The sequence below is a fragment of the Euwallacea fornicatus genome, chromosome 1 (genome assembly GCF_040115645.1).
Source record: "Euwallacea fornicatus isolate EFF26 chromosome 1, ASM4011564v1, whole genome shotgun sequence".
NCBI classification, from domain to species: Eukaryota; Metazoa; Arthropoda; class Insecta; order Coleoptera; family Curculionidae; genus Euwallacea; species Euwallacea fornicatus.
Genome location: NC_089541.1, coordinates 4335338 through 4361967, shown reverse-complemented (window position 1 = coordinate 4361967; position 26630 = coordinate 4335338). Strand labels below are relative to the sequence as shown.

Here is a 26630-nt window from a genome sequence, read left to right as displayed (position 1 = left end):
ATTTAGACATACATTAGAACTAATTGGGCTAATCTCTTTTTACCTGTATGACCCCCTTATCCATGGCGACTTTTTAAGTTACAGAATTTTCACAGCATAATTTTCGAAAAAATGAGACAAATTGCTCCTGTAAATATACGTTTGCAAATGCTTTGTTGCCAAGATATAAAGAAGTCAGGAATCGTCACGTCAAAAAATGAAAGGATGATTAAAAAAATAAAATTGCAGCCTATGGATTCTCGCTTAGCCACTTACCGATATTTCTAAAAAAGTAAGATTGCAAAGTAAAATTTTAAATTTTGACTCTGAATCTCAAAAACAAAACTTTTTGCCGCATTTTTAGTCATAAGGTTGCTTAAATTATGAAACTCAATTTTCAGTCACGCTATATACGAAATTATAAAGCGAACGTCATATGGTAGTTGAATTGAAACCTCATAGGGAAACTTCTGGGCAATTGGCATAAACTTGAGAATATTCACTGTCCGGTGTCTCTAGGTCATTGTCGTGGCCAGTTTCATTAATTAACTGATTTATGAAATGGAGTTGCATGTTTACATTCTGTACCTTGTTATGAAATAAAGATCGTTTAGTCGCCAGTTTCCATTCAAAAAACTTTATTTGTCAAAAAAAATCAGCTATGTTTTATTTTTGAACAATATAAAGGATATTACGGTAAAAAATATCGTTATGAAAATTTTATATTTTCCATAACTTTTTTTTACATTAAGTTTTCTTAGAAAAACTTAGTTAGGAATATTAGTATTTCTAACATTTTTTTTTTCAAGTAAGCCCTATAGTCTTTGCTGAAGGTTAAATTATATTATATATAACCCTGTACATAGTTTAGGTATTTATTGTGTTTAAACGCAAAATTCCATATTAAATCGAATTTTTAGATTCAGAATTTTGCAATTTTCTTCTTTCATTTGGTTTATTAATTAATTTTCACTTGAAAATTGTGATATCCGTGTCCTTGATTTGCTCAATTAAAACGAATTCGTGCGTGTGCACTCAACTGCACATTTCTGTAAACCAAGAGATCACACATGTATTTCCTCAATTACTCATCTTTTTCTACTTGAACTGACCCTACGCAATATGAATATTATTTCTTTCGACCCAATTTGCTGCCACTGTTACCGTTGAATTAAGGACATTCGACCGGTCGGACCATAGGTATAGACTATTATGCTAACTAGTAGCAAGGCTCATTTATTATATCACAAGAGAAAGTGCTTCGGTCCAATTCCAGTGACGGAGTGGCGAATATTAAGAAATTTAAGCTCAATTTCTGGTTCTTCCTTGAAGATTATTGTAAGTCTCTAAGTATAATAAATCGTTAAAACCGCAAAAAGTTTCAATTAATGTTTACCCGAAGATGAATCGAATTTACAAGTCAAAACACATTGTCTACGTCACTGTGGTTAATAATGTTTATAGAGAGAAACAAGCACGCATCTCTTAAATAATTTATACCAAATAAGCGAGATTTATGTAACCCCTTGATTCGCCACTGTACTCTGGAACCCATCAACATTAATAAACCTGTTTGTGTGGAATCTTCTGATAAGAAATAACATGCTCCATTAATATACTAGTTAATATAATAATGGTATTATTGAGAAAAAGGTCCAAATAGCTAAGGTTTTCAATACAGAGTATCTCTTAATGGATCGTAAAAAAGTAAATAGATGAATCACGATTTTATTTTCAGATAAAAACTTTACATACAGGCATCTCTTCAATTTCTACCATTTTGATTTACAGGATGTTGAAGTTTAATTTTTTTTCGACTTTCACAAATTTTTCTGTCATTTGTAAGGATAACTTAAAATTGGTAGTAACGATCATTTTAACACTACAAACTGAAATTACATTTTTTTAAACTACTCTACAGGATATTATTTTTTTCGTGGTCGTTCCCAATATTTTAAATCACTACTTTTTTTAAAACATTATTAGATTTTATTTATTAAGTTCATTTAATCTCTTATGCCTTTTATTAACTTGTTTACCTTTTCAGTTTTTTTTTTATTAGGAACAATAGTTTAAGAGGTATTTGCAAAATTTAATATTGAAAATAATTACCAAAAATATCCTCCTCCTACCAAATAAAAGATTCTACCTTTTTTCTCATGGAATGGCGGACTCTATGAAAAATTCCAGGTGTAGTTCTAATAGTTTAGCAAGCATTTACAGTTCTATTCCTTCACTCTTCTTCAGGGTTCACTTGTGTAGAAGTAGATCAATAGAGCCCAACATGGTTAAATATTTTTGCACATATCTCTTAAAATGTTATTTTTAGTAAAAAAACTGAACAGGCAAAAAAATTTATAAAAAACATAAAAACTTAAATGAAGTTAATGAATAAAATCTGAAAATGACATAAAAAAGTTCTGATGTAAAATATTTAGAGCGACCACGAAAAAAGTAACGCTCTGTAGAGTATATTAAATGCTTGTTATTTCTGTTTATTCGTAATGCTAAAATGATTGTTACTACCAATTTTGAGTTAATTATATTTAGAAGTAACAGAGAAAGTTAAAAAAAAAATTCAACTTCACCACTCTGTAAATCAAAATGGAAACAATTTAGGACATATCTGTTATAAAGTTTTTACTTTAAAATAAGCTTATAATTCATCCATTTAATTTTTTTAACATCCATTAAAAAACATCCTGTATTTAAAAAATTATGTTTCCAAAGAAAACATATATATACTACACTTGAACTCATATTGTTCTAGTTTTCATAAATAATTGCTTCCTTATTCTCCATCTCTATAATTCAACCGGATATATAAACACTTTTGGGTTGCAAAATACAAAAGTAATACGAAAGTAATTTTGTTACACACAGACATGAGATTATATTACCAGTATGGACCTGCTTATGTACTTGGGTAAAAGGTATAGGAACGCATGTTAATTTAGCTATTTAAGTACAGTTTTATTTTGTAAGTGAAGAATTGTTGGTTTCGCAATGATAATAATAATATTTGTTAAACAATTTGCTGTGGTTTAGATAGGTAATTTTTCGATCAAAGTTCTGACCTTGACTGCATCACCGATTCTGGGGATTTTGAATAATGTGTATGGAGGAAGCTAAAAATGCCAGTATTGAACCTTCCTTGTGTATAATCGATGGTCAATAGTAACATTTTTTAAGAACATTTTCTTCGTTGAAAAAGACTAATAATTTTATTTCCAGTCATGGGGCTAATATAGTATCTTTCAAGTAGTAACTTTTACAGAATGTTAATTGCTGCGTTATTTTTTAAGATATTGATAATTTAAGGAAAACCACATTTCTAGCTTATAATGGACGACAGGGCTTAGATTAGGTTTGTGCTCAGTGCCTGAGGCATCATAGTCAGGATGGCCGAGCGGTCTAAGGCGCTGCGTTCAGGTCGCAGTCCACTCTGTGGGCGTGGGTTCGAATCCCACTTCTGACAAGTTATTTTTGCATTTTTTTTCTAATGCAGTTTTATACTATTTTACGTAACTTCTGAGATTTCAAAAATACCTAACTAAATACATGTTTTTAGAGTTTCCCTATATTTTTATTCAATCGTACGACCTGAAGATAAGTGCCTAGCAAGAGATATATATAGATCTCACATACAATAGGTAGCTAACGATAATTTTAAAATCAAAATAGGTATATATAAAGCATTTATCAAGTACAGAAAGACGAATATGAATTGTAACGTTTTCAAAACATCTTGTAATTTAAATTCTGTATGGAATTAATTTTCATATCTTGTGCTGATCTTATATCTCATATACATAAAATCAGCTCTAATCATTTCATTAAATATGCACCATATGTTGCTCTTAAACGGAGAAAGTTTTCAATAGGGGTTGTTTTAGTTTTAGTTTATTAGATTTTAATTTTCGTCCAGTTAGAAGTGTGGCAAAAGTTAAGAAATTAAGAGATTTAAACAAATGAGTTTATAGATATTTAATTTAAAATAGGATATTCCTAAGGATTCTTGAATGGTGTAATTACTTTTCATGATCAATGATAATAGATTGGGAATATTCATTTGCTTGTAATTATAATAATTATTTACATATGTAGAAATTAGAAGTCAGTAATCAAATTCCCGATATTATGGTGAAGGAAAATTTCCTCATGATGTAAAGCATTAATATGAATAGTAAAGATTTAAATTATTAAAATTGGTGTAATGATTGGTTTAATACACAAAATGTAAATATAATTAATATATATTATTGAGCTACAAATTTTACTCTTCCGGCTTTGTATATTATTTTCAAATGAATAAACTAGAATGCGTCAAATGAGTCATATGGTGAGTTTGTTTAAAACTTTTTATAATAATTTTTAGTAAACAAACTTTATAGATATACCAGAATTCTCAGCAGTAACATTACCTTCAAATTATTGAGGTGCTGGCTACTTTAACAAATTATTTCTATGACATATACAAAAATTAATGCTTTCTATGATATTCAGCTACAAATTATCAAATTGATCAACCATATCGATATGGCGTATATTATGTGTATGATAAATTATTTGTTGGTGTTTTAACAATTCCTGTTTTTTTCGCCAGATATGCTCAATATGGAATCTGTTAAGTAAAAACGTTGAATCATTTTAAAAAGATTAAGACTAGACTTAAAGATAAACATTTTTTTTTATGTTGTTTGCGCCGTTTTGCAACTGTTTGTATACATGTAATCTTCCAACATGAAGACAGCAGACAAAAATATTTGGGAGAGAAATTATATATGAGGTGGTTCTTAACCTATACTCATTAGCTTGGCAAATTATAGTTGAGGAGAAATAATGATTAACAGTAAAAAACAGTAGTAAAATATGTTTAGTTTCACATATACTAATTTATTTCAAATAGAATTTAAAAAATTTTAATTTCACTAAATTGAAAATGTATTTAATTTATCATAATAACTGTTCAGATTCATTCATGATAAATTTTTGTTGCTCAGCGCAATCGAGTATCTAAAAAGCATGGAAATAACTTCGAACTGTGGCTATGATAAATTAAATGCATTTTCAATTTTATAATATTCAGGTACCTTTATTTTTATTTGAAACAAACAAGTATCTTCGAAATTAAAAATGTTTCACTACATTTTTTTTTCATTATTAACCATTATTTTTCTTCAGCTAAATTTCCGAACTTTATGCACATAGGTTAAGAATCACCCTGTATATAGAAGAAGATATTGCAACATACACACAATATAATATAAAACAGAGATTATATTTGCAGTTGAGAGAGCAAAGCAGAAAATCTATCAATGTTATGTTACTAGATTATATCTTTCGTATCCATCCCTGTCAATTATTTATCCTTGTACTGACCAACTCTACAATTCAAAGTAAATAGATTCTTTGGTGTATGTTTTGTGAAGAGGTAGGAATCCTAAAGAACACTCCCTTCGTCTAACGTATAATTCACTTAACTTCAAACACTGTCGGAATGTCAATGAAGAGAATACTAAAAAAAAGCATAGTTGACTATTTTGGTTGCCCAATTCTATATGTTTAAATATGACAGAGATTTACAACATATTTTGACACTTCTACTTAGCTTAATCTCCACCTTAGTAATACCAGAAGAACGTGCCGGCGCTAACCACGCGAAGAAAATGGGTGTTGATTAATTAGTTTCTAGTCCCTAGGGCAAAATTTAATGCCCTCTAGACATCTGATATCAGGTACTATCTTCTGTTAAATCTTAATGGTCATACTATAGCCAAAGGACTCGAGTCAGGTCAATTTTCAACATCTATTCTCTAGGAAAAACAACCTTCTCTCCATTTTTCCGTACGGAACTTTGACCTACTTTGAGCTGGGAAATGCTTTAATAGACCATCGAAAGTGAATTTCAGTTACTGGCTTTAAATTCAGGCAGATATATTTAATTTAATAATATTTTATTATCATTCATATAACTAACATGCTGAGTTGCTCTGAACTGCTACAAGGGCATGATAATTTGATAATATAATAAAAAATGAACTTTATCGAAGATTAATTTTCATAGAAATGATAAGATATAAACAGAAACCATAAAAAATGGGTTTTCTGGTTTGTAAGTAGAAAATATCTTCATGATTTTCAATTAATTTTGCCTGCCCGTTAATTAAAATCTAATGTTTCTAGTGCTCAGGAACAAATAGAATGAACAATAACAACAATTCGGTACACTGAGCACGTTCGTTGTATTCGCTGTGTTCGTCTTTCCGAACTCCCAATCCCCAATTAAAAAAAAAAAGATTTTTTCTAAACTCCAACACTCTGTACTTCGGAATTGAAGCGATTTTGGATACAGCAGATGCTCGATAATGCAAACCAATTCAAATCAAGTGTGGTTCGCATTATTGAAATGTCTACATTAGCGAACATGATTTAAATAATAAACGATTTACTAAATAAACGTTTAATGCATATACTGTCTTTCCTCGATCAGGATGAATAATATAGGGATCGTGAAAAGGATAATAGATCCAAATCGCTTAAATTAGGAAAATTTTGCGCAATTTAAAATAAATAAATAATAATGTGTTGTTTATATCGGCTAAATTTCAAAAAGTTATGAAGGTATCCGAAAAAAAAACGAATTTAGCGGTTTTCTTTTTATGAACATAACTCTTATATGGATACAGTTAGAGGAATGAAATTTTTACATTATCAAAACACTTTTTTGAAACGCTTCTTAGCAGTGTTGTCAATTTTTTTGTTAACTTTACTCCTTACTTTCGGAGATAAACAGTTAATTTTTTAATTTTCATATAGGAGCAATATTGAATGTTCTTGAACATTCTTAAAAATGTCATAAAATTCCGTTTCAGCCCTGTGTTACATTAGGTATTTTTCTCAGAAACTCGATAAGCCATTAAAACATTTTTTGATAAGTCAGCTATGATTTTGATTTATAGCAACGGTACACAATAAATAAATCAATGTTATGGAAATGACTGGGCAGTTTCCAGGAAGATTTATTGGAACTCATAATGACGTTTTCTGACCCGCGCGATCTCCAGGTGTAATTCCATTGAATTTTCTCCTCTGTGGTTACATAAAAAACAATGTGTACACTCAAAGTTTTCAAAACAAAGAACAATTAAAAGTATGTGTAGTAGAGATATTCAACACGCTTACACCAGAAATGCTAAACAGAGTTTTAGATTCGACGGTTAAAAGAACATATTTATTTTTGAAAAATAATGGTGGTTGTTTGAATATTTGTTACAATTTGAAACTTCTATTCGACCGAAATTTAGCCATATTGTTGTTATTAAAAACATAATTTTATTTAATAATTTTTTGCTTATTAAAGAGAAAAAATATTTTGTTTTTAATTAGAAGACAAATAATCTACAATTTTAGTCTGCGTAAATTGGCCTTTAGTATCGACTTCCGATACCTGCGCACGTAATTTACGAAGAACTAAAATATCCGTGTATAATACTTCTTTGCTTTCAGTCAATTTAAAGCTTGTTTAAAAACTTGTATAATTTATGTATCACTCACTACACTTCTAACTACAATGGGAATGTCTTCATCGCCCTCACTGCCCTCTTCTTATCTTCTTATTTACTTTTACTTTCTTTTATTCTATTTATCTTGTTCTTTATTAACACCATTCGACTGCTTGTCTTCGTTCCATAAAGTATTATAATCTCGAATGTAAATAATGTTGGTATTCACTATTTTCAATAAATCAAAAACATTCAATGACGCCCTGACAAGAGCATCATCATTGGATCGCAATTGTGCCCTAATTACGCTTAAGGAAACATTATCTTCATCTTGATTATCGGTACGAGAGAGATTGTTCTAACATTTTTGTATGATTTGCTGATTAACTGCATTCCAAGCCATATGCAAATTTAAAACTGCTTCTCGTAATGTTATCTGTTTCAAAACGGCGGATATGTTTTCAGGATTCTTCCATAAGACAGATAAAAATAGAAATTTTCGTTTGTATAGTTTGGTGACTTTTATTACCTTCTGGTTCATGGGTTAAACTAATGGAGTTACATTGGGCGGTATGACAAAAATTGACCCATCCTCGTTCCTCGGTGCTCTGGAGGATGACTTGGAGGGGTGGTTTTTTAAGGAAATTTGTTACCTATAAAATAAATAATCCTTAAATCATGAATATGTAGAACGTTTATGATTACAAATTCATTGTCATACCTCAGGGACAAAGCGCTTATGGAACTATTTCAGAAATGTACTGCTAGTCATCCCAACGGTTTTTCAACAGTTATAATCAATAGGGATATTAAAATTTTTAAATAAGTGCGAATTTTTTGCGTTTTCTATTATGATTGGCTTTAGTTTTTTTTTGCCAAAAACTATTTACATCATCGAGCGTACACAGTGTTTACGGTATCGCGCGTTCCTCTTGAACCTATAGTACAAATTTTGTGCTTATATTAATAAAATATTTCCATCATAAAGCGTCTGCTCTATGTGCTTACAGGATCTCTTTTCTTATTTTGACTCAAGGAATACCTGTCTAATAAGCCAAGGAGTCGGACAAACTTGAGTTGTGTGAAACTTGTGAGAAGTCAGAGAAACGACCATTCCGAAATTTTACAAGCGAGAAATAGTGCAAAAAATTTTCAGTCATATTCTCAGAAAACTCAATGTAGCCTACATTGTTAGAAAAAGGTTCAACGCGTTGAGTTTGGCTCGGTGAAAGGTCCACATTATACGAGTTTCGGTTGTTTGGCTCGTCTGTTCTATTTATTCGAGCCAATATCTTAATCCTTCACATTTGAACAAAAACATCTATTAAATAAACATTAAAATTTAAAACAGGAAAATGAAAATAAACAATAAAAAATGACTTTTGGGCAGACATTTGGATTTATAAAAAAATATCAAGTGTAGCAAAAAATTGTGTAGTAACGGAAAAAAAGCTACATTTTTGCCTAAATGGAAATTAGCGAAGAGGAGGAAGAGGCCGGGAAGAGAACAGCCTTACATCAATATTAAATATTTTAACTATTAAACCATCTCGGCTCACCGGTTAAGTTTTGTCCAGCAATTCCGACTGGCATCCCACAGCTTATAGCACACAGCAGATTCAATTTCATAACGCGGCGGCAGACCACGGCATTACGCACGCGTCTTCTCCATCAATCCAGGGGCGCGCACAAGGTGCGCACGAAAAATGCAGTCGTTTCGTATAATATCAGTTCAGTTTTGATCGGGTATATGTTTACCGTGTGTATAGGCCTTGACGTCTAAAGTTGACTATTTACATCTCTGTGTTGATATTGTTGATTGTGACAGTTCGTGCAACCGCGTTTGGCATTAGTGCAGGTGAAGTTGCCCGATGATCATCATGATCATGGATTACATTACATTATTCAATGCTGCCGACTCGTGATATGTAATGTAAGTTGCCTAAATTTAGGTCGCCCGCCCGGCTAGCTATAGATTGTCTATCGGCATGTGTCCCAGAATTGAATCTGTGAAGTCGCAAGTCGCGACATTTCACTTTTGTGGCGATAAGTTCGATGTGCTTGTGAATTTTTCACGCATTTAACCATTGAATGGATGTGTTGCAATATTAAATGAAAATTTGTTTACAAAGTCAAATGCAAAACAAATATGTAGAGGCAAATTTTATCAAAACTTATGTTATTGTTGTCAAATTTAATATTGCCGCCATGATGGGGACCAAATTGTGAATTCGTGGTATCAAAATAGAAGAATGGTAATCTCCTGGATTGATTTTATGACCTAAACAGCTCCACTTTATGCCCAATGGTCAACCAAGTGAGTTACATCTTTTCTAAACGGCCTAAAGTTCTAATTTTTATACCAACTAGCAAAGAAGTGACAAGTGCCACTTTCTGTCGTTACGCTATTTACGCTATATATTCTTCACATGTTCTAAACTTTTCAAATATTTCCTCAATTTTTTTGAATTTCCATACATTTTCTATTTCTATTTCCTCATATTTTTTTATATTTTCTTGCATTTCAACAAATTTTCCACAGCTTCAAAGTATTTTCACATTTCCCCGCATTGAGCTTCCCACGTTTTTTTTTTTTTAATTAAAAAAGATAACATGTTAAACACGCTAATCAAAAAGAATTTAACTTAATAACCGTGATTTTTGCGCGAAAACTAAGAAAGAAGGGTGTAATGTAAATTATATATTATACATGTATTTACCTCAGTGAGCAGAAAATATAAAAGTCGCTTAACATTAGGGATGTTTTATATGGAAATGCAAATTTTTAGCTTTAGTCAGTTATATAGCAGTTAGCAATCTCAAGTAATCCACTTGTGTTTTTCTCGAGTTTGCCGTTTTCATTCTTTGCCTTCTTTTTGGCACTTGTCTTTGATTCTTCCTCAACACGACCTCCTTTTGTTCTTCTTTCTTCAACTCAGTTTGGCGAACCTTTTTGGTTTATCTTTGATGGGATGCTCATCAGATTTTTCCTCAGTCTTCACCTTTGACCTTAAAAAACCTGTTGTACATCTTCTTCCAACCATGCACTTTTTAATTCTATTTTTCTTCTCTTTATTTCTCCTTTCTCAAACTCTAGGTTTCCATTCAAACTAAGACTTAACAAACCGTTTTCGAGCCTCTTCTTACTAGATTAATTTTCCAACTTCTTAATACTTTTGCCCTACTGGCTTTAAAAGACACTGTTACTGGGTGTAAAGTATGATTGTGAAGTACATTTTCTTGCTTTATTTCTAAATAAATTCAATGACAGTTTAATAATGACACCTATATGGCTCATTATTCATTTACCAAGGAAGTTATTGAAGGAGTGGGCGGCAGTGTATTGGTCATCCCCATTGTCATTTGGTTCATGATTGGTGTTATATGTTGAATTTAATTTATGTCTAATTTAGCTAAATTTGTTTTAATTTTATCAAATCTAATAATAAAAAAATAAAATTATTACGATCTTCACGTCTTATACTTCTTAGCACTTCTTAGCACTTCGGGATTAGACGTCAAATTCAAGTCATAATATTGTACTTCACCACCTTAGTGTACATTATACTGTTAAGTAATTAGTGAAGAAAATGTTTTTTAGAGTGTGGCAATATGTTGAGTCATTGACTCCTAATTTGTCAAAATTAGATAATTGTGTATTGAAATCATGGAACTAAAACAAAATAGATAAATATACAATTGTTGCAGCAAAATGCTGAATTATTCCATAAGTATAATAGAGTTCAATTAAAATTGATGTAGAGAAAATTCTTGCGGATTCAATTTTTTTTTGCGTGGAATTCTGACACCTTTGGCCTTTTAAGGGATTTTTTTAATACACATTTTCTATCAAGTTTAAACAACCAATACAAAAATTCTGCGTAACGGGACAATACATAAATTTTTTTATCTTATCTTTGCTTAAAACAACCAACCTCCTGGGTAAAAATTATGCACATGAAATGCATTCTGGAAGTGTAGGTTATTAGCTTGTGCAGTCAAATCGTTGTGCTATAGACAAAATTAAATGGGAATCTATAAATAGTTCCCTAAGAAACTATTTCAAGCTATTTCTAGCATGGAAAAGCGAGTTGTGCGAGGCAAGGCGCATTACTTCTAATTAAATTAGCACACAACGAAGTGCAGCGGGTTTCTTGGGCTATTTTAGCGTTCAAGTTCCAGTTAAGACACCTACAACAAAGCCTATACTCATATAGAAGCCTCTAAAATAACGCAGAAATACGAGGTAATAGGTGTAGTAATCAGGTTGAAAGGTGATGATAAAACAAATATAAATATGTTTGGATGCTATTATCCAAAAAATACTGACAACGTTTGTGCAGGGTTAAATAGGTTCCAGTTACGTTTAAACAATAAATTATTATTCAAGAAACAAATTCATAACCTTTTAGAAATAATTAGCATATCATTTGACTGTGTTTAGTTCCTTTAAATAAATAAATAAATATTCTTTAGTTATGTATAGCTAGACAATCCGTCTAAAAAATATATTTCAATCTTTGGAAGGAAAAAGTGTTAAAATGTTATTTTTGTTATTAGAGTGTTTAACTACTTTTACTTAATCTTATTAGAACTATAAATAATACACGAAATAAATAAACACAATTTCGATCACACAAAAAAATTAGAGGTGTGTAAAGGCGATGATAAACACTAAACAAGGGCCATAATTATGCTATGAATAATTCACATCTAACCTTTTTCCTAGGAGGTAGGAAGGTTTCTTTATGCTGAGTTCCTACGTACCACATTAGTGCGGCAGGAGTTGCGTTAACTATTTAACCCAACTCAAGTCATGCTAACACAGTCAAAACAGACGCTGTTATGGTAAGGACGCATTTACTGAAACCTTACATTCAGATAGGCGAAATATAGAGATGGAGAAGCTTCATTTTATCAAACCTTTGCGACATTGTTATTGTAATGGGAATATAACTTCTCCTCCCCACATACTCTAATAATCTTCTTTATCATAACATGGTGACCCAGACATCACGGATCCTGTCTAGACAGGCCAAATTTGATGTCGGAAATGAATTGGATATTTTTGCAGGCCATTAAGCAATTGTGTGCACCCAAATGCAGAGAGAACGGCGACTACTGAGATTAATACTCATTATGGTATAAAGTCCACAGGCAATACATGTTTATGTTGATATATTGGAAAATCTCCTGGTTTAAATCTCTGGAAATATATGCTGGAATATTGCAGCAACTTCAAATTCTGTATAGTATCGAATGAAAAAGCACCACAGCAATATCTTTTCTAAACATTGTTTAATTTGCCAATTCTGTTTCATAATGGCATAATGGCGAACATTTTCCCAGTTTTCTTTCGGTCATGCAACTGTGCCTTGAGGCAAATGAAATAAGCAGGTCGCTTATAAATAGAACATTCGTTCGATAGTTCGTAGTAATGTGTTTGTTGAGAAAGCAAAGACCCCTGCAGTGACATCACTCAGCTACTACTCTGTTGGATTTTCAAGTAACGATTCTTTGTGCTTGAAGTTCGTTTCCTGACATGGATATCAGAAATAGTTTATTCTGTAAATTCTAGTCTTAAATGTACTCAGTTTGTTGATTTTTATCTTGAAGTCGTGACGTGAGTCTGAATATTTTTCGATCATATGCAAAACTCAGTATAATCCATAAGTTAGTCTGTACCACTGGAGAAATAACTGATTATTTTGTTATGCATACGCATCGGGAATTTTCAGGAACATTCTGACAGATTCCCATTTGCAGGAATTTATTAGATTTCGGAAAACTTTCTTCCTCGATTTCCATAACCTTAGAGGCATCATTCGTTCAATCGTAAGGCACTTTTATATCGATTCTGTTTTTTTTTTTTTTAATATCGGGTTTAGCTGCAAACAAACGAACATATTAAGCTTCCGCCTTGTTGGTTCAATTTTCTTTCAGATAAAGAGATTTCAGATGTAGAGACCCACAGTGTTTTTATTATCCATTAGTAGGAGATATGCCGTGAATATCAATTGTTAATCAGAAAATTTTAGATTAGATTTTACATCTAAAAAATACTAAAATAATTTTGTAGATACATAAATATAGGGTGCGAACGTTAATAGTATTTTCTCTTTAGAGCTCCTAGATGCAATATGAGATATTTAATTTATATTTGAAGGTGAATTCTACTTTTAACTGTATACGTGATATGGCATTCCAGCCAATGCTGAGGATCTACAGGTTGCCAGTTGTTTCTGGGTCAGGTCCCCAGTTATTTTTCCGAACTTTTTACATTCCAAGGCAACCATCAATTGCAAAGTCTTCAGTTCCAACTGAGATGTCTTATCATTAGAGTGGTACACAAATTTGAGGTATGTATCTTGTAATTATTAAGAATTGTAAAAAAGGGAACGAGACTCGTTTTCAAACTGTATACACCCTGAATTTTACGATCTATATTTTTCTTGGCAGAACATACTGTAAAATAAATAACTTTCGAAATTTTATGGATATTTTACGAATATTTTGGACAAAAAAACATTTTTCTTTAGGCATAGGAAAAGTTAGCATCAAGTGCGCAAAATGCAAGAAGCATTCAAATAGAAATGTAAAAAGGGTGTACCTGACCCAGCGACACGTGTTTCTGCTTATTGGCCTCATAAGGCATATGTGTCAAAAAAGTGGGCACGTACACATGCTGCGTACATCCGAAGGTATATGCACCTGCGGACGTTCCACTAAATCAGTGTACTGGCAATTTTATCTAGACTATAATTTCTTTGAAAATTACGAAACTAACTAATACTGTATCTTTATTTCACCGTTTTCTTGAATATAATTAAGTTATCAGAATTTTAGTCTATTGACACTTAGAGATAGCTGTAAGATTTTTTTTTCAAAAAAATTGAAACCTCATAGAGCATTTCACGTATTACAATGACTATTATGTCTTAAAGCCGGATTATGTACCTTAGTTTTAGCTTCGACCACTTTTTGGATTTTACATTCGCAAACAATTGCACATAAAGAAACCAAAAATTTAGAGGAAATGCTAAATGTCAAATCTCAACCAATTATTTTCAAAGAAATTTTTTTTTTAATTTTGCGAAAAATTTTTTCCACGAATTTTTATATATCTGTATATTGGAAGGCAATTTCTCCCATTTAGTTATACCAATAGTTTAATGAAACATTTCAAGTTACACAACAGAGCAAATAGGACGCGTCTTTTAGTTTCGTCATTAGCGTGGGTAAGGTCGAAAATAGATTTCCTCTGTTGTGTTAAATAGGAAAATAACTATGCATTGTTGCCAATATTGGTAAAGTCGAACTAACTCGATTGCATAAATTCTGTGAAGTGGAATTTTTTCCAATTATGCAAATAAGTTAGAAAAACACAAATTTATTAAAATCAATAATTATTGTCAAAGGCAATGAACTTAAGCCAAACTTCTAATAGTATCTATTAAATAATACATTAATTTGATAACTGAATCTAATTAGAATTCTCGATATTCGCAGTAGCCCCGTTTGTGCCATTAGAATAATGGTTGGAAACGGGCTAATGAATAATTCAATTTCAATTATTTTATTACGATAATCTTGAAACTTAAAATTAAGCAAAAACTGGGCAAATTGGTGTAACAGCGAGTGGTTAAACAGGTGCTTTCAGGCATGGAAATGAGATCAAGGCGTTTCAATAATGGATTACAATAAACTGTGGTTCAGTTTGCAGTAATAACAAATATTTACGGTGTAATTTTCTAATATGGTAAAAAGTCAATTGCTTGATAAAGAAACTCGCACGATAAGAGAATTCGAACGTGGAGTGTAGTTTTTAATAGTTATTGATGACCTAACAAATCCCACTTAAAATTTCTAACTTCGAAGGACCACTTGGAAGCATCCGTTTCAACTCTTTGAACTCTTTTGGCACCTTTTCTCGGAACGTTCGAATTCTTAATTACAGTTATTAATCTTAATACCTTGGCTACTTTTCATAGAAAATTCTAAATACTAACTGTAAATTTAGTAATTGTAGTTTAAAAAGATTGGTACAGATTAGAGTTTGTATATCGCCAAGATAAGATAAGAATGCCTAGCATGGGAACTGAAAACGGAAGAAGGTTGGCTGGTAACTTTAAGAACTCATTTAAAACATCGTTTTTCTTCTTCAATTCCTTGTAATGATATGTAGTCTTACGTTTGCCATTTTTTAAGTGTGTTTCGGTGCTTAAACTATGCTTATATCTTAGATTTTTCTATACAGGGTGCACCATTTAAAGCTGTGAGGGAAGATTATTCAAAGCCGGTACGTTGTTTTAAAAAAAAGTTCCAAATAAAAGTTTTTCGGTAAAGAGGGGGACATGTCGTGAAGATAGTGACTTATAGCCAAAACGTCATTTTAAGGTAATTTCAAGAGTAACTTTTTTTTATCAATAGGCAACTGGGTATTTTTTTACAGATCTTTGCAAACCTTCAAAAAACGAATATCTTTATTTGAACAAGTTCTATTAGACTTTTTGCTGCCGAGTTATCCTCGATTTTTGTTCAGTTTTTTAAATAGTCGAAATTATAGCATTTTTTTAAAAAGTTTTGCATGCATTTTTTGTTTAAAACTCATAACAATCCTTCTATCTAATGAAAAAAAATTAATTTCTATGAAATAAAAAAAATTCTAAAATTTCCTCTTGTTAGAGTCTACCTTATAAGAAGGTCGACACGAAATCGATATTCTTTTTTTGGCAATCAGTCTATTTGTTTTGTGTAAAATTGTTCAAAAATTATTCTTTTCATTTCAAAATTCAATAATAATAACGAATCGGTACACTTTGGATGAAAAATTAGAAATGGTTTTCATTTGTGGAGAAGCTGGAAGAGACGTTATTCGGGCAGTAGAACTTTATGCTGAAAGATTTCCTGATGAAAGAGTTCCTTGTTGGACGACTTTCAACAGTGTCATTAAAAATTTCAAAGAAACGAAAACGTTGAAAACAAAAAAACGCAATCGTTCCCGAAATCCAACACATGAAGGCAATCAAATAGCAGTTCTTGCAGCTGTTGCTTTCGATCCTAATGTAAGTTGTCGTCAAATTGCTGCTGACTCAGAAATATCAAAGACAAGCGTCCAAAGAATATTGAATGTGAATAAACGCATCCTTACCACATTTCTTTACATCAGGAAATCATCGAGTCAATTCTTGTAATTGGGAAAAGCAACAATTACAGCAAAATACAACTTTCTTAGCCGAAATTTTGTTTTCGGACCAATGCACATTTATAAACCATGGTGCAGTGAATTGCCGTAATCTTAATTTTTAGAGGGCTGTAAACCCACACTGGCTTAGAGAAGTTGAACATCAAAGACCATGGTCAGTGAATGTATGGTACGGTATTATTGAGAAATACTTAATTTGACCTTTCTTCATTGAAAGAAATTTAAATGGAAAAATCTACCGCAATTTCTTGCGTAATAATCTTCCGGAATTATTAGAAAACGTTTTACTTGCGATTAGACGGATAATGTGAAAACAGCATGAGGCTGTCCAGCCCATTTTTCTAGAATATCTCATGAGGTTCCGGATGAAATGTATTCACATCGATGGATTAAACAGGGCGATCCAGTGAACTGGCCTCCTAGGTCGCCTGATGTGTCCTCACCAGATTTTTTCACCTGCTGTTTTCTGAAAAGATAAAGTTTATACAAAAGTGCCAACAATTGGAGACGACATGAAAAGGAGAATTGAAAATGCGTGTCAATCAACAGGAAAATGTTGCACAAAGTAAACAATTCTTTTCGAGTAAGGATTGAGACGTGTTTGGAGCGGAAAAGACATTCTTTTGAACATTGCTTCCATAAGTTTTTAAAATGAGGATTTTAAATTAATTTTTTTTCATAGAAATATATTTTTTATTAGATAGAAGGATTGTCATAAGTTTTAATCAGAATATGCATTGCAAAAAAAAGGGCAATAATTTCAACTATCGCAAAAATTGAACAAAAATTAAGGATAACTCTGCAGCAAAACGTGTAATAAAAAAAATGTTCAAATAAAAAATATTCATTTTTTGAAGGTTCACGGGGATCTGTAAAGAAAATATGGAGTTGCCATTTGAAAAAAAAGGTGCCCTTGAAATGACCTTCAAATGACGTTTTGGCTAAAAGTCACACTAACTTCATGACATGTCCCCCTGCTTACCGGAAAACATAATTGAAAATTTTTTTCATATTCATATGTCATTTCAACCATTTTTGAGTAATCTTCAATCACAACTTTAAATGAAGCACCCTGTATAGAAATGAGGCATTGTCAAAATGTTAAGCTCTACCAAATGTGGCTTAAGAACTGTGGACGTACTAGTCGTTATTGATCATCATTCACACGCACGCACATATTTTGAACGTCTCCAGCTCCAGAAATAATTCGTTTTCATTGCCACGGGCCAAAGTGATCGAAATGTGGGTCAACAACTTTGTCTAGATAATCTAGTTATTTATAAGCTCTAAGGTAGACGAAAGCGTTAATAAATTTCTAATCGAGGATGCAATTAACCTCAATAGCTTCCAATGCCTTAATTATTATCTCCGATAAAGGGTCCAAAATAAACTGCTTCTCTCACATTGTTTACGGAATATAATTATTTGCTGTGTATTGCGGAAAATAATTCGATGACCCAAAAATTGAATGATTTGCAGGTACTAGAAGTTGGGTAAATGTGAGATTTAGGACACAAGTGCCTCCTCGATTTTCCTATAAGGACCAATAGTTTTGAATCTAATTTAATGATTTTTTTTCTGACAATTTTAGCTAAAAACATCGACTTTATTGCTTTGTTTTTCGAAAACGAATCGAATTCAAATAGTTACATCCTCAAAGCACAAACCATTTCGGTTTCCATTGAGCAAACCTAATAAAAAGGCAACGTGCAAACACGAGCGGATTTGAACTGCCTTGTCTACATAGAAATAGATTCTTTTGTTTGCAAATGCCAGTATTATGCATGTTTAAAATACGAAATTGCTTCATGCATAAAGGGCCACGGCCGGATGCCCTAACTATCAGAGGTTAGCTAAGCCCTATTTGCATGCAAATTCAATTTATTATTTTGATAAGGGTTACTGGAAATTAATTTGTTTAATGGCCGCGGATTGGTGACAATATTCAAAATTGATGGTGTGAGAAAAACTTTGTACGAGAGAGAGAGAGAGAGAGAGAGAGAGAGAAAGAGAGAGAGAGAGAGAGAGAAAGAGAGAGAGAGAGAGAAAGAGAGAGAGAGAGAGAGAAAGAGAGAGAGAGAGAGAGAAAGAGAGAGAGAGAGAGAGAGAGATCAATTGTGTCATCCCAGAGCGGAATTTTGGACCACAACTCAAGTGATTACTAGTAAAAAGTGTTCTGTGATTATAGATTATTAATAAAATATGGACATATATTACTATTTTACGGCATTTTATTAAAATTGGTGGAAATGAATAAATCAGCTATAGTGCTGTAATATAAATTAATACACGATATTCATGTTATATTTTATTTTACGTTTCTGCAAATATTTACTTTCGTCTGCATCGGTTCATTCTATTAAATTTGTAGAGGATATTGATTTCGATTTGCTAATGGCATTGTTCACGCTTCCATTGAATTTATACTCTAAAAATGTCATTCAGTATAAATTTTTCCTAAAACTAATTGAAAATGTATGCAAATCATATTTTTGCCATATTCAGTCTCTTTACTCTGGTTTCATGCTCAGTTTCATCTAAATCCACTATTTTTACTTATGTATCTGCTTAATTATTTCAACCTCACCGGCGTATGTGTAGGCTCATGATGAGAATTATACCTTCATTATCCACTGAGATATTCTTTTATCATACGATTCGAGAATCTACCTCCTAGAAAGTATTGTACCTTTGTTTCTCTCCAAAAACTATTTTTGAATTATTTTTTGATGAATTCTTGATTGTTATAGCGGAGCTTCAGTAACAAACACCCTGTATAAATGGATAGTCTTGGAACAGTCTCAGTTGTTTTTGAATACAAACAGAGAAAGCGCCCATTAAAGCGAATAGAAGTTCACGAATAATTATTTGATGAGACTAAAGTTAGTTCCGGCTAGTAAGACTTGGGAGAAAATATGACGTGCTTAAATTTCACAAAAGTTTGACTTATCTAATAGAAAGTTTTTGTTTCGGGATTTTTACTCTTTGGTTTCAAGGAATACAAAGATACGCATATGTTTCTCCTTTTTGCTATTTAGATAATATATATGAATAAGTAAGCAGCTCGATTTTGAGCAAAAATGTACGAACATTCTCAAAATGTCAGAAATGATATTCGATTTAAGGCACGAGCGCCATGAGTATGTCTAAAACAGACGTAGTTAAAAACGGATTTTTTGCATTATGTGACAACGTTGTACATCCAGACGGATTCGAGTTCCTCCCAAACTTACATTGAAAAATGCATGGTAAATGTGGCGTTGTCTGTTCTTTTCTAGTGGAAATCCTAGGATTTACATACTTACGTGATTACTCATTGTTACCACCATTTTACTTTATTTAACTCTGTCATCTAGAGCATATAACGGCCTCAATTTCACGAAAGTTCATTTAATCGTTCCTAGACATGGAATTATTGGGCAGAGATCTCCATGTGAGATATTTTTGTTTTGGGTTGATTAAAGCATCATTTCAAAAGTAAACTTATAGTTCTTGATGTCCAATATTGATTCAAAATCAAAGTACAATATATTATTTTGTGCGATGTGTAGGTATCAAAGTATAATGGTGTTTTCAATTTATGGAACCTTTTCATATGATTATGTGTATTCTTCTTTTCCTTTTGGGAAATTTTCGTGAGCCCAAAATCTAAAATCGAAGACAAATTAACCTTTATTGAATTCTCTGAGAAACACCCCAGAATAACATAACTCTTCGTTATTTTTTTTTCGAATTTGCAATGCAAACTCTAAATCTCTTTAGATTCGAACGATCCCCATTAGCCGGAATCTCCATTAATATTAGCATAAATACTACCGAAATGGAAGTACAATATATTTTCTCCACTTCTCTAATGCATAAATTAAGGTTCTGAATAGTGTTTGTATCGTGGGGTCATGGATCGTTACAAGTGCGAGTAAAAGGAACGATCGATACACGGACAAAGTGGAACGGCCAATCGAGGTCATACTGAATCTGGCAAGGTCTTACTCAGGACCATTGATATTAGTGGGAAAAGTAGACTGATAAATTTTTACCCTAAAAGTAATGACAAAGACGCCATATCCCGACAGCTCATTACATACAGGGTCGCCCACTTAAAACAGTTCACCTGAAATATCTTAAATGGAATTTCTTTCTGCGGAAATCCCCGAGACACGTTTATTTTACTTTTAAGGGGGACGTTTTTAGATCATAAATTTGTAGGTGTAGTAATCCCCTTAAATAAGGTGATAACCCCTTCAAGAATGTTATATGGTACAGGGGTCAAGTGGAATTTTTCAATTCTCTTTAAAAGTATGCTGAAATATTTTTTGCTCCGTCTTTATATATTGTAAGAAAACTGTTTTAACACATCGGTGAAATAAATCGAAAAAAATACATTTTTAAATAATGTTTTATCTAATTAGTGTTCAAATTGCGACCCATTTACTTCCATACAATAATAAAGTCTCTGTTCAACCTCTTACCGACCATTTTATGGCATTTCGGGAGTTATTTCATCATATGCTATCACTATTCGGTGGGGAAGATTTTTAAAGAAGTAAATTTCGTTTTATAAAAAACAGTTTTTCAATTACCCCATAAAAAAAATCTAATGGTGTCGAATCAGGCGATCTGCAATGAAATCCCTTCTATCAACCATTGTTTGAGAAAATGTGGATCCAAAACGTTACATACATGAACTGCATACTGTGGCAGAGTGCCATCCTGTTAAAAAAATACTTAATTCTCTGGGATCTAAACGTTATTTTCAAGAATCCATCCATCCACAATGTGAGGGTAGATGAAGTCTTGAAGCAGATTGAGGTAAGATTCACCTGTCAGGTTCTCAGATAGAAAAAAGGTTTTAATAATGGGATTTCCCAAAATCCCAGTTTAGACATTCAATTTTTCCGAATACTGTGAATGCTGTTCTCTTATAATTCGAGGAATTCACATCACTCCAATATCTGCAGTTATGTCTGTTCGTGAAACCATTCAGAAAGAATGTGCATTCGTCAGTAAAGCATGTATAATATAACAAATTGGGATTGATCAAATTGCTTTCACTCATCACCGCACAAAATAGCATATGACGATCTGGATCATCTTCAATGAGCTAGTGAATGAGATACATCTTATAGGGATGGAAATTGTGCTTTTTCAAGATCCTCTGAATACTTTTACGTGGAGTACCTGATGTTGCTTTTAATTATAAGGTGCTTGAAATATATTTTTCTTGATTTACATAATACAGTTCAATGTGTCTCAAAATTGCAATCTGTGCAGCCTCGTTGCTAACAGTGTGTTGCCTTTCATGTTTTTTGTTAGCAACGGATTTAGTCTCCATGAATTTAGATTTTAAATTCCTCATATAGGCATGGCTCAGATTTTTACCGGGATGTTTTCCATTAAAAATTCTTGCAATTTCTCAGGCTATTTTATTGTTTTTGAAATAGATGGTAACAATTTCAATCCTCTCTGTAGTGATGCAACCATGATGCTTTTAATCATCGGGTAAATCGACAAATTTCATTAGTATAAAACCGGAACAAAACCACCCATTCAATGCTAACAAAACTCATCACCTCATCTTAAGAATTCTATGACAAACATGACATTTTGTAGTGTTGGTGAGTTTATTATCGTTACGTTTACGTCATTTTTTTCGATTCATTTCACCGATTTTTTAAAACGGTCTTTTTTACAATATTTAAAGGCGAAGCAAAAAAAATCAGCATACTTGTAAAGAGAATTAAAATACATTTGATGTGATGTGCCACTTGACCCTCCGTGCCATTTAAGATTCTTGAATGGGTCGCCATCTCGTTTAGGGGGATGACTCTAGACCTACGAATTTATGACCTAAAAATATCCCCCTTAAAAGTAAAATTAACGTGTCTCGGGGGTTTCCGTAGAAAAACATTGCATTTAAGATATTTCAAGTAGATTAACACTCTGTATACGAACACACACACAGGTCCGTAATCATTGGAAGACTGCAAAAAATTCAGACAAGATGGAGAAGCAATCGTCATAACTGGACATTCTGAACTCTCTTTATCGTAGAAAACAATCAAGACAATCCGGTTCCTTGAAGCATCCATGTCCATCTAACTATCAAAATGATTATTATCATAGTTGAAAAACATAATCAATATATGTCTACCAAACTAACAATTTAATTTACTTAGTTCAGAATTTCTCAAGAACAAATAGTTATGAAAGGCGATGAAGATTCCATCACCACACCAGATTTAAGTCGCTAATAATTGTTTTGATATTGAAAATAAATCGTTCCCACCTAATTCGCCATCAACTCCATTATAAATGCATAAAAATACATAAAAGTTTATGTATAGTTTAGTTCGTTCTCTAACACTCACGTCATTTTCGAGTTAATTTTTGAGAATTGAAAATATTTTATCGACTGATCCTAACAACCCCTACTGATGGATAAGTTGCAATTTCAAAAAAATTTATGAAAGAGTGACCAAAAGCAGAAAGGCCAAATGGTCGATAATCTGTTCCTCTGGAAATAAAAATTCTCTATATATACACATATTCCTTTTTTGTATGCAAATTAACCAAAATATCCATATATGCATATTTTGCTCAGAATTGAAGCGTCCACCGTCGCGGAAAAACGGACGAATATGTGATGATAAACGAAGGGCAAGGCAAAGGTCCTTCACTTTTTGATGCTACTTTAAAACATTACCTTGCTCTTTTAACGTTTCCCTTTTCATTATCTGAAGTTATATTTTTTTTGTTTCAGAAGCTCTGCAACGTGGAAACTACCAGTATCGGCCTACCAACGGATAATAGCGCAACCTGTAAATTTAAACAAAATTACCATTAGAATTACCGTGCGGTTTGAAAACGAAAAACTACGAGTGCAATTACTAGCATAAGTTACCGTCAAACAGAATAGGTGTCATATTTGCATGTAGAGTTATGAAACTATAATTCACTAGTTTTAGTCATTCGGGCGTTTCATAATCCTTCGGAATACGAATTTAGCTTAGTATAATTTAGAATAGTGTCGCGAGTGAGAAAAGGTGCTATTTTGACTTTTCTGGTACTATACCAATAACACTAGAGTGAGAAGTGGAGTGTCAGTTATACCGAGGATAGTTCTGAAGCCTGGGAATTGATAGTTCAAGGTAAGTTTAACTATTATCTGGTTTATCCGCGGTAAACGGAAAAGCAAAAAATCAAATTTTCAAGCTCAGTTTTACGGGTTTTACCTTTGAACTTTTCCATTACGCAAGAAGCTCCCTGTGAAGGAGCCCGGATGCATGAAAGTCCCCATTCAGGGCAGAGAGGCGGGTAATGATCCGAGATGGATATTACGTTGTGCCACTTTTCAAAGGAACAAAGCGCCATAAGAGACGAATTGATGCGAACATGCACGAGACAATGGTTATGGTGCTGATGAACTTTTCTTCGAGAAATTGCTAATAACCACTTTTTGCCATAAGTCATAAAACAGTCTTTCGAGAATAAGTCGGGTTTATTGTGATATCTCCCATACTACAAATGCGACCATGAATGGACAAATTAATTACCATACTAGCAAGTCAACCGAATCCAACGGAGCATTCACCCAGTGCCATAAAATTATGCCACAGACATTCATTAGCACAATGATTTCAATTGCACTGGCTTTGAATTCACACTGGTGCAGTGTCAATTGAGAATTGGATCACCCAGATTAGAACTTAAATTTATAGTTAGTAGATCAGAACTTTCTTATTGGTAAACACTAGTAAACAATGATTATTATTGTAGGACAGTCATGAGAATCGGCTAGGTACAATATGGTATACTTAAGCTGAAGTCCTAGAAATGTAATACTTACTTGATGAAATTTTTAGACCAAAATAGTTCAAAAACTTGATTAGAATGTTGCAGTGATTAATATTTAGTGATGCACAAAATAATGCGTAATGAGTTGGAGCGAGTTGATCAGCAATCCGTGATATGTGCAAGGAAATATTCACTTAACACTGTCTTAGTTTTATTGCTGGGAAAAATTACAGAACCAGTAGAAATCTTGCCCAAACTCAAAATTGTCTTCAATCTTGAGAGTCATTGAAACCTATAAAGAAACCAAGAAAGTTACTGAGATTCTGATGGAAGTTTTTTTATTAATTCCAAATGATTTCTTGATCATGAAAATTACTTTCAAGGAAATCTTCTTTCTATTCAGTATTCATGAAATATTTCCCTTCAGGACTAATTCTATAACACAATATTTCATTTCAATGTTTCTATTCACTTCTTGCAATAAGCCTGCAACTATGCTTCAATGAATGATTATTTATTCATGCACTTTTACCTTTCTTCCGTTTTTGATTTCTCATTCTGCAACTTGATTCAAGATATTTAATAACTGATGTTATCTATAACTGCAATAATTCAAGAGGAGCACATACAATGGTTTAAGTAATGCCTTTCTACACTTGCCTCTATACCAGTAAAAGTGTTTAATAAGGAGTATTTTTGTTATGTAGTTGTGTGTATTTTATCATGATGGATGACTAGATAGATTTCTCCTTAAGTTCAATATGCAAAAACAGATTTCTAGTCTAATATATTTAGTTGGACAGGGGAAAGAAACTGCGCAATGTTTTATAATAAATATTCGCAGAAAACTGAAAATACGATCGAACAGTTGTCAACCCAATAAGTGTGGAAAGTGAACCTTTACCGCACGCTGATTGTAGTTGACCGAACGATGTGAAGCAACAATCAAGTGTGATGAAAATACTTTCGCACCTGTTAAGTACTTTTTTCCAGCGAGCGCATGTGTGTTAACTTCATTGTCTTTTGTCAGTGGAAATGAATAGTAGGATTCGGTATGTACCCTCACACATGTGCGGTAAAGTGCTATGTTCCGCTCGTAAATGTGTACGATATTTTTACCGAACCATTTTACCACAGGTTCACGAGGATTTTTTTTTGTTACAATGTCTTTAATGAACATTTTAAGCCCTTCAAATATGTCTTTTTATACGCAGAAAATGTTATTAGTACTTCCCCAAAATTTCATGAGCGTCCAAGCGGAAAGGAAAGAGGATGTTGGACAACCCGGCGACACGTGCTTCTACTTATTGGTTTGAACAGGCACGTGTGTGCACACAATAGGTACACACTGATCATGGAATATATGTACATATGTTCGTAAACATAAGCACGTGCCCCTTCCAGGTAACACCCGTATGTGCTTATGTATGTCTCCGGACATATGTATCATGATGTGTGTGTACTTATTTTGTGCACACATGTGCTTGATCAAATCAATAATCGAAACATATGTTGTTCAACATCTTCTTTTCTTTCTACTTGAACACTCAAGGAATTTTGCGGAAATGCTGCCGAAGCTTTTCTCAAATGTCCATTCATCCGCGCAACCACTTCCTTATTTGATCTTTTTTATATTCATTGATATTTTAGATGTAGGTTTCAGTATGTATTGAGGTTCGAACTTAAGACCGTTGTAACATTATAGAGTATAAATTTAAGAACCAGGAGAGAAATTATGTATAGTTAATTAGACATTTCGGCTAAACTCAATGTAAATGGCTAATTTTCTTTAGATTTTCTCACGACTGTGTATTCAGTCGTTTTGTCGTGTCTTATTTTCGTAATTTCGTAATTAATCCGCATTTCATGAAATAAACATGCTTTCGTGAGGGCAGAATAATTGATTAAACATTGTGCAACGAAATTTGGGAAAATAACTTTTAGGTCTCTTCGTGTTTATTTTTGCTTGAAGTGCGTCCTTCTTTTGCAGTGCCATAATACCTAAAAGTACACAGGATATTCTAGTAAAGAACATCGAATTTTGGATGGTACAATCACGAAAATACTAAAACGCATTATTTCATAATTTCTGATAAAAACTTTTTAAAACAAATCATTCTTTTGCTTCTATTTTCTAAAAATACAAA

At 32.6% G+C, this 26630-nt stretch overlaps 1 protein-coding gene and 1 non-coding gene across 3 annotated transcripts in view; both read left to right on the top strand.

Annotated features, from left to right (window-relative positions):
• The first annotated feature begins 3374 nt into the window (after window positions 1-3374).
• Window positions 3375-3457, top strand: TRNAL-CAG (transfer RNA leucine (anticodon CAG)). Its single transcript has one exon. It is a non-coding gene; the product is annotated as a tRNA-Leu (tRNA).
• A 5712-nt stretch (window positions 3458-9169) lies between these two features.
• Window positions 9170-26630, top strand: part of EcR (Ecdysone receptor) — a 150429-nt gene continuing 132968 nt past the window's right edge. Inside the window, exons 1-2 of one of the 2 annotated variants that reach the window (XM_066286974.1) lie at window positions 9170-9417; window positions 23450-23837. The gene's annotated coding sequence lies outside the window, so the exon portion shown is untranslated. The remainder of the gene's footprint in view (window positions 9418-23449; window positions 23838-26630) is intronic. The other variant, XM_066286983.1, reaches the window with a different exon arrangement.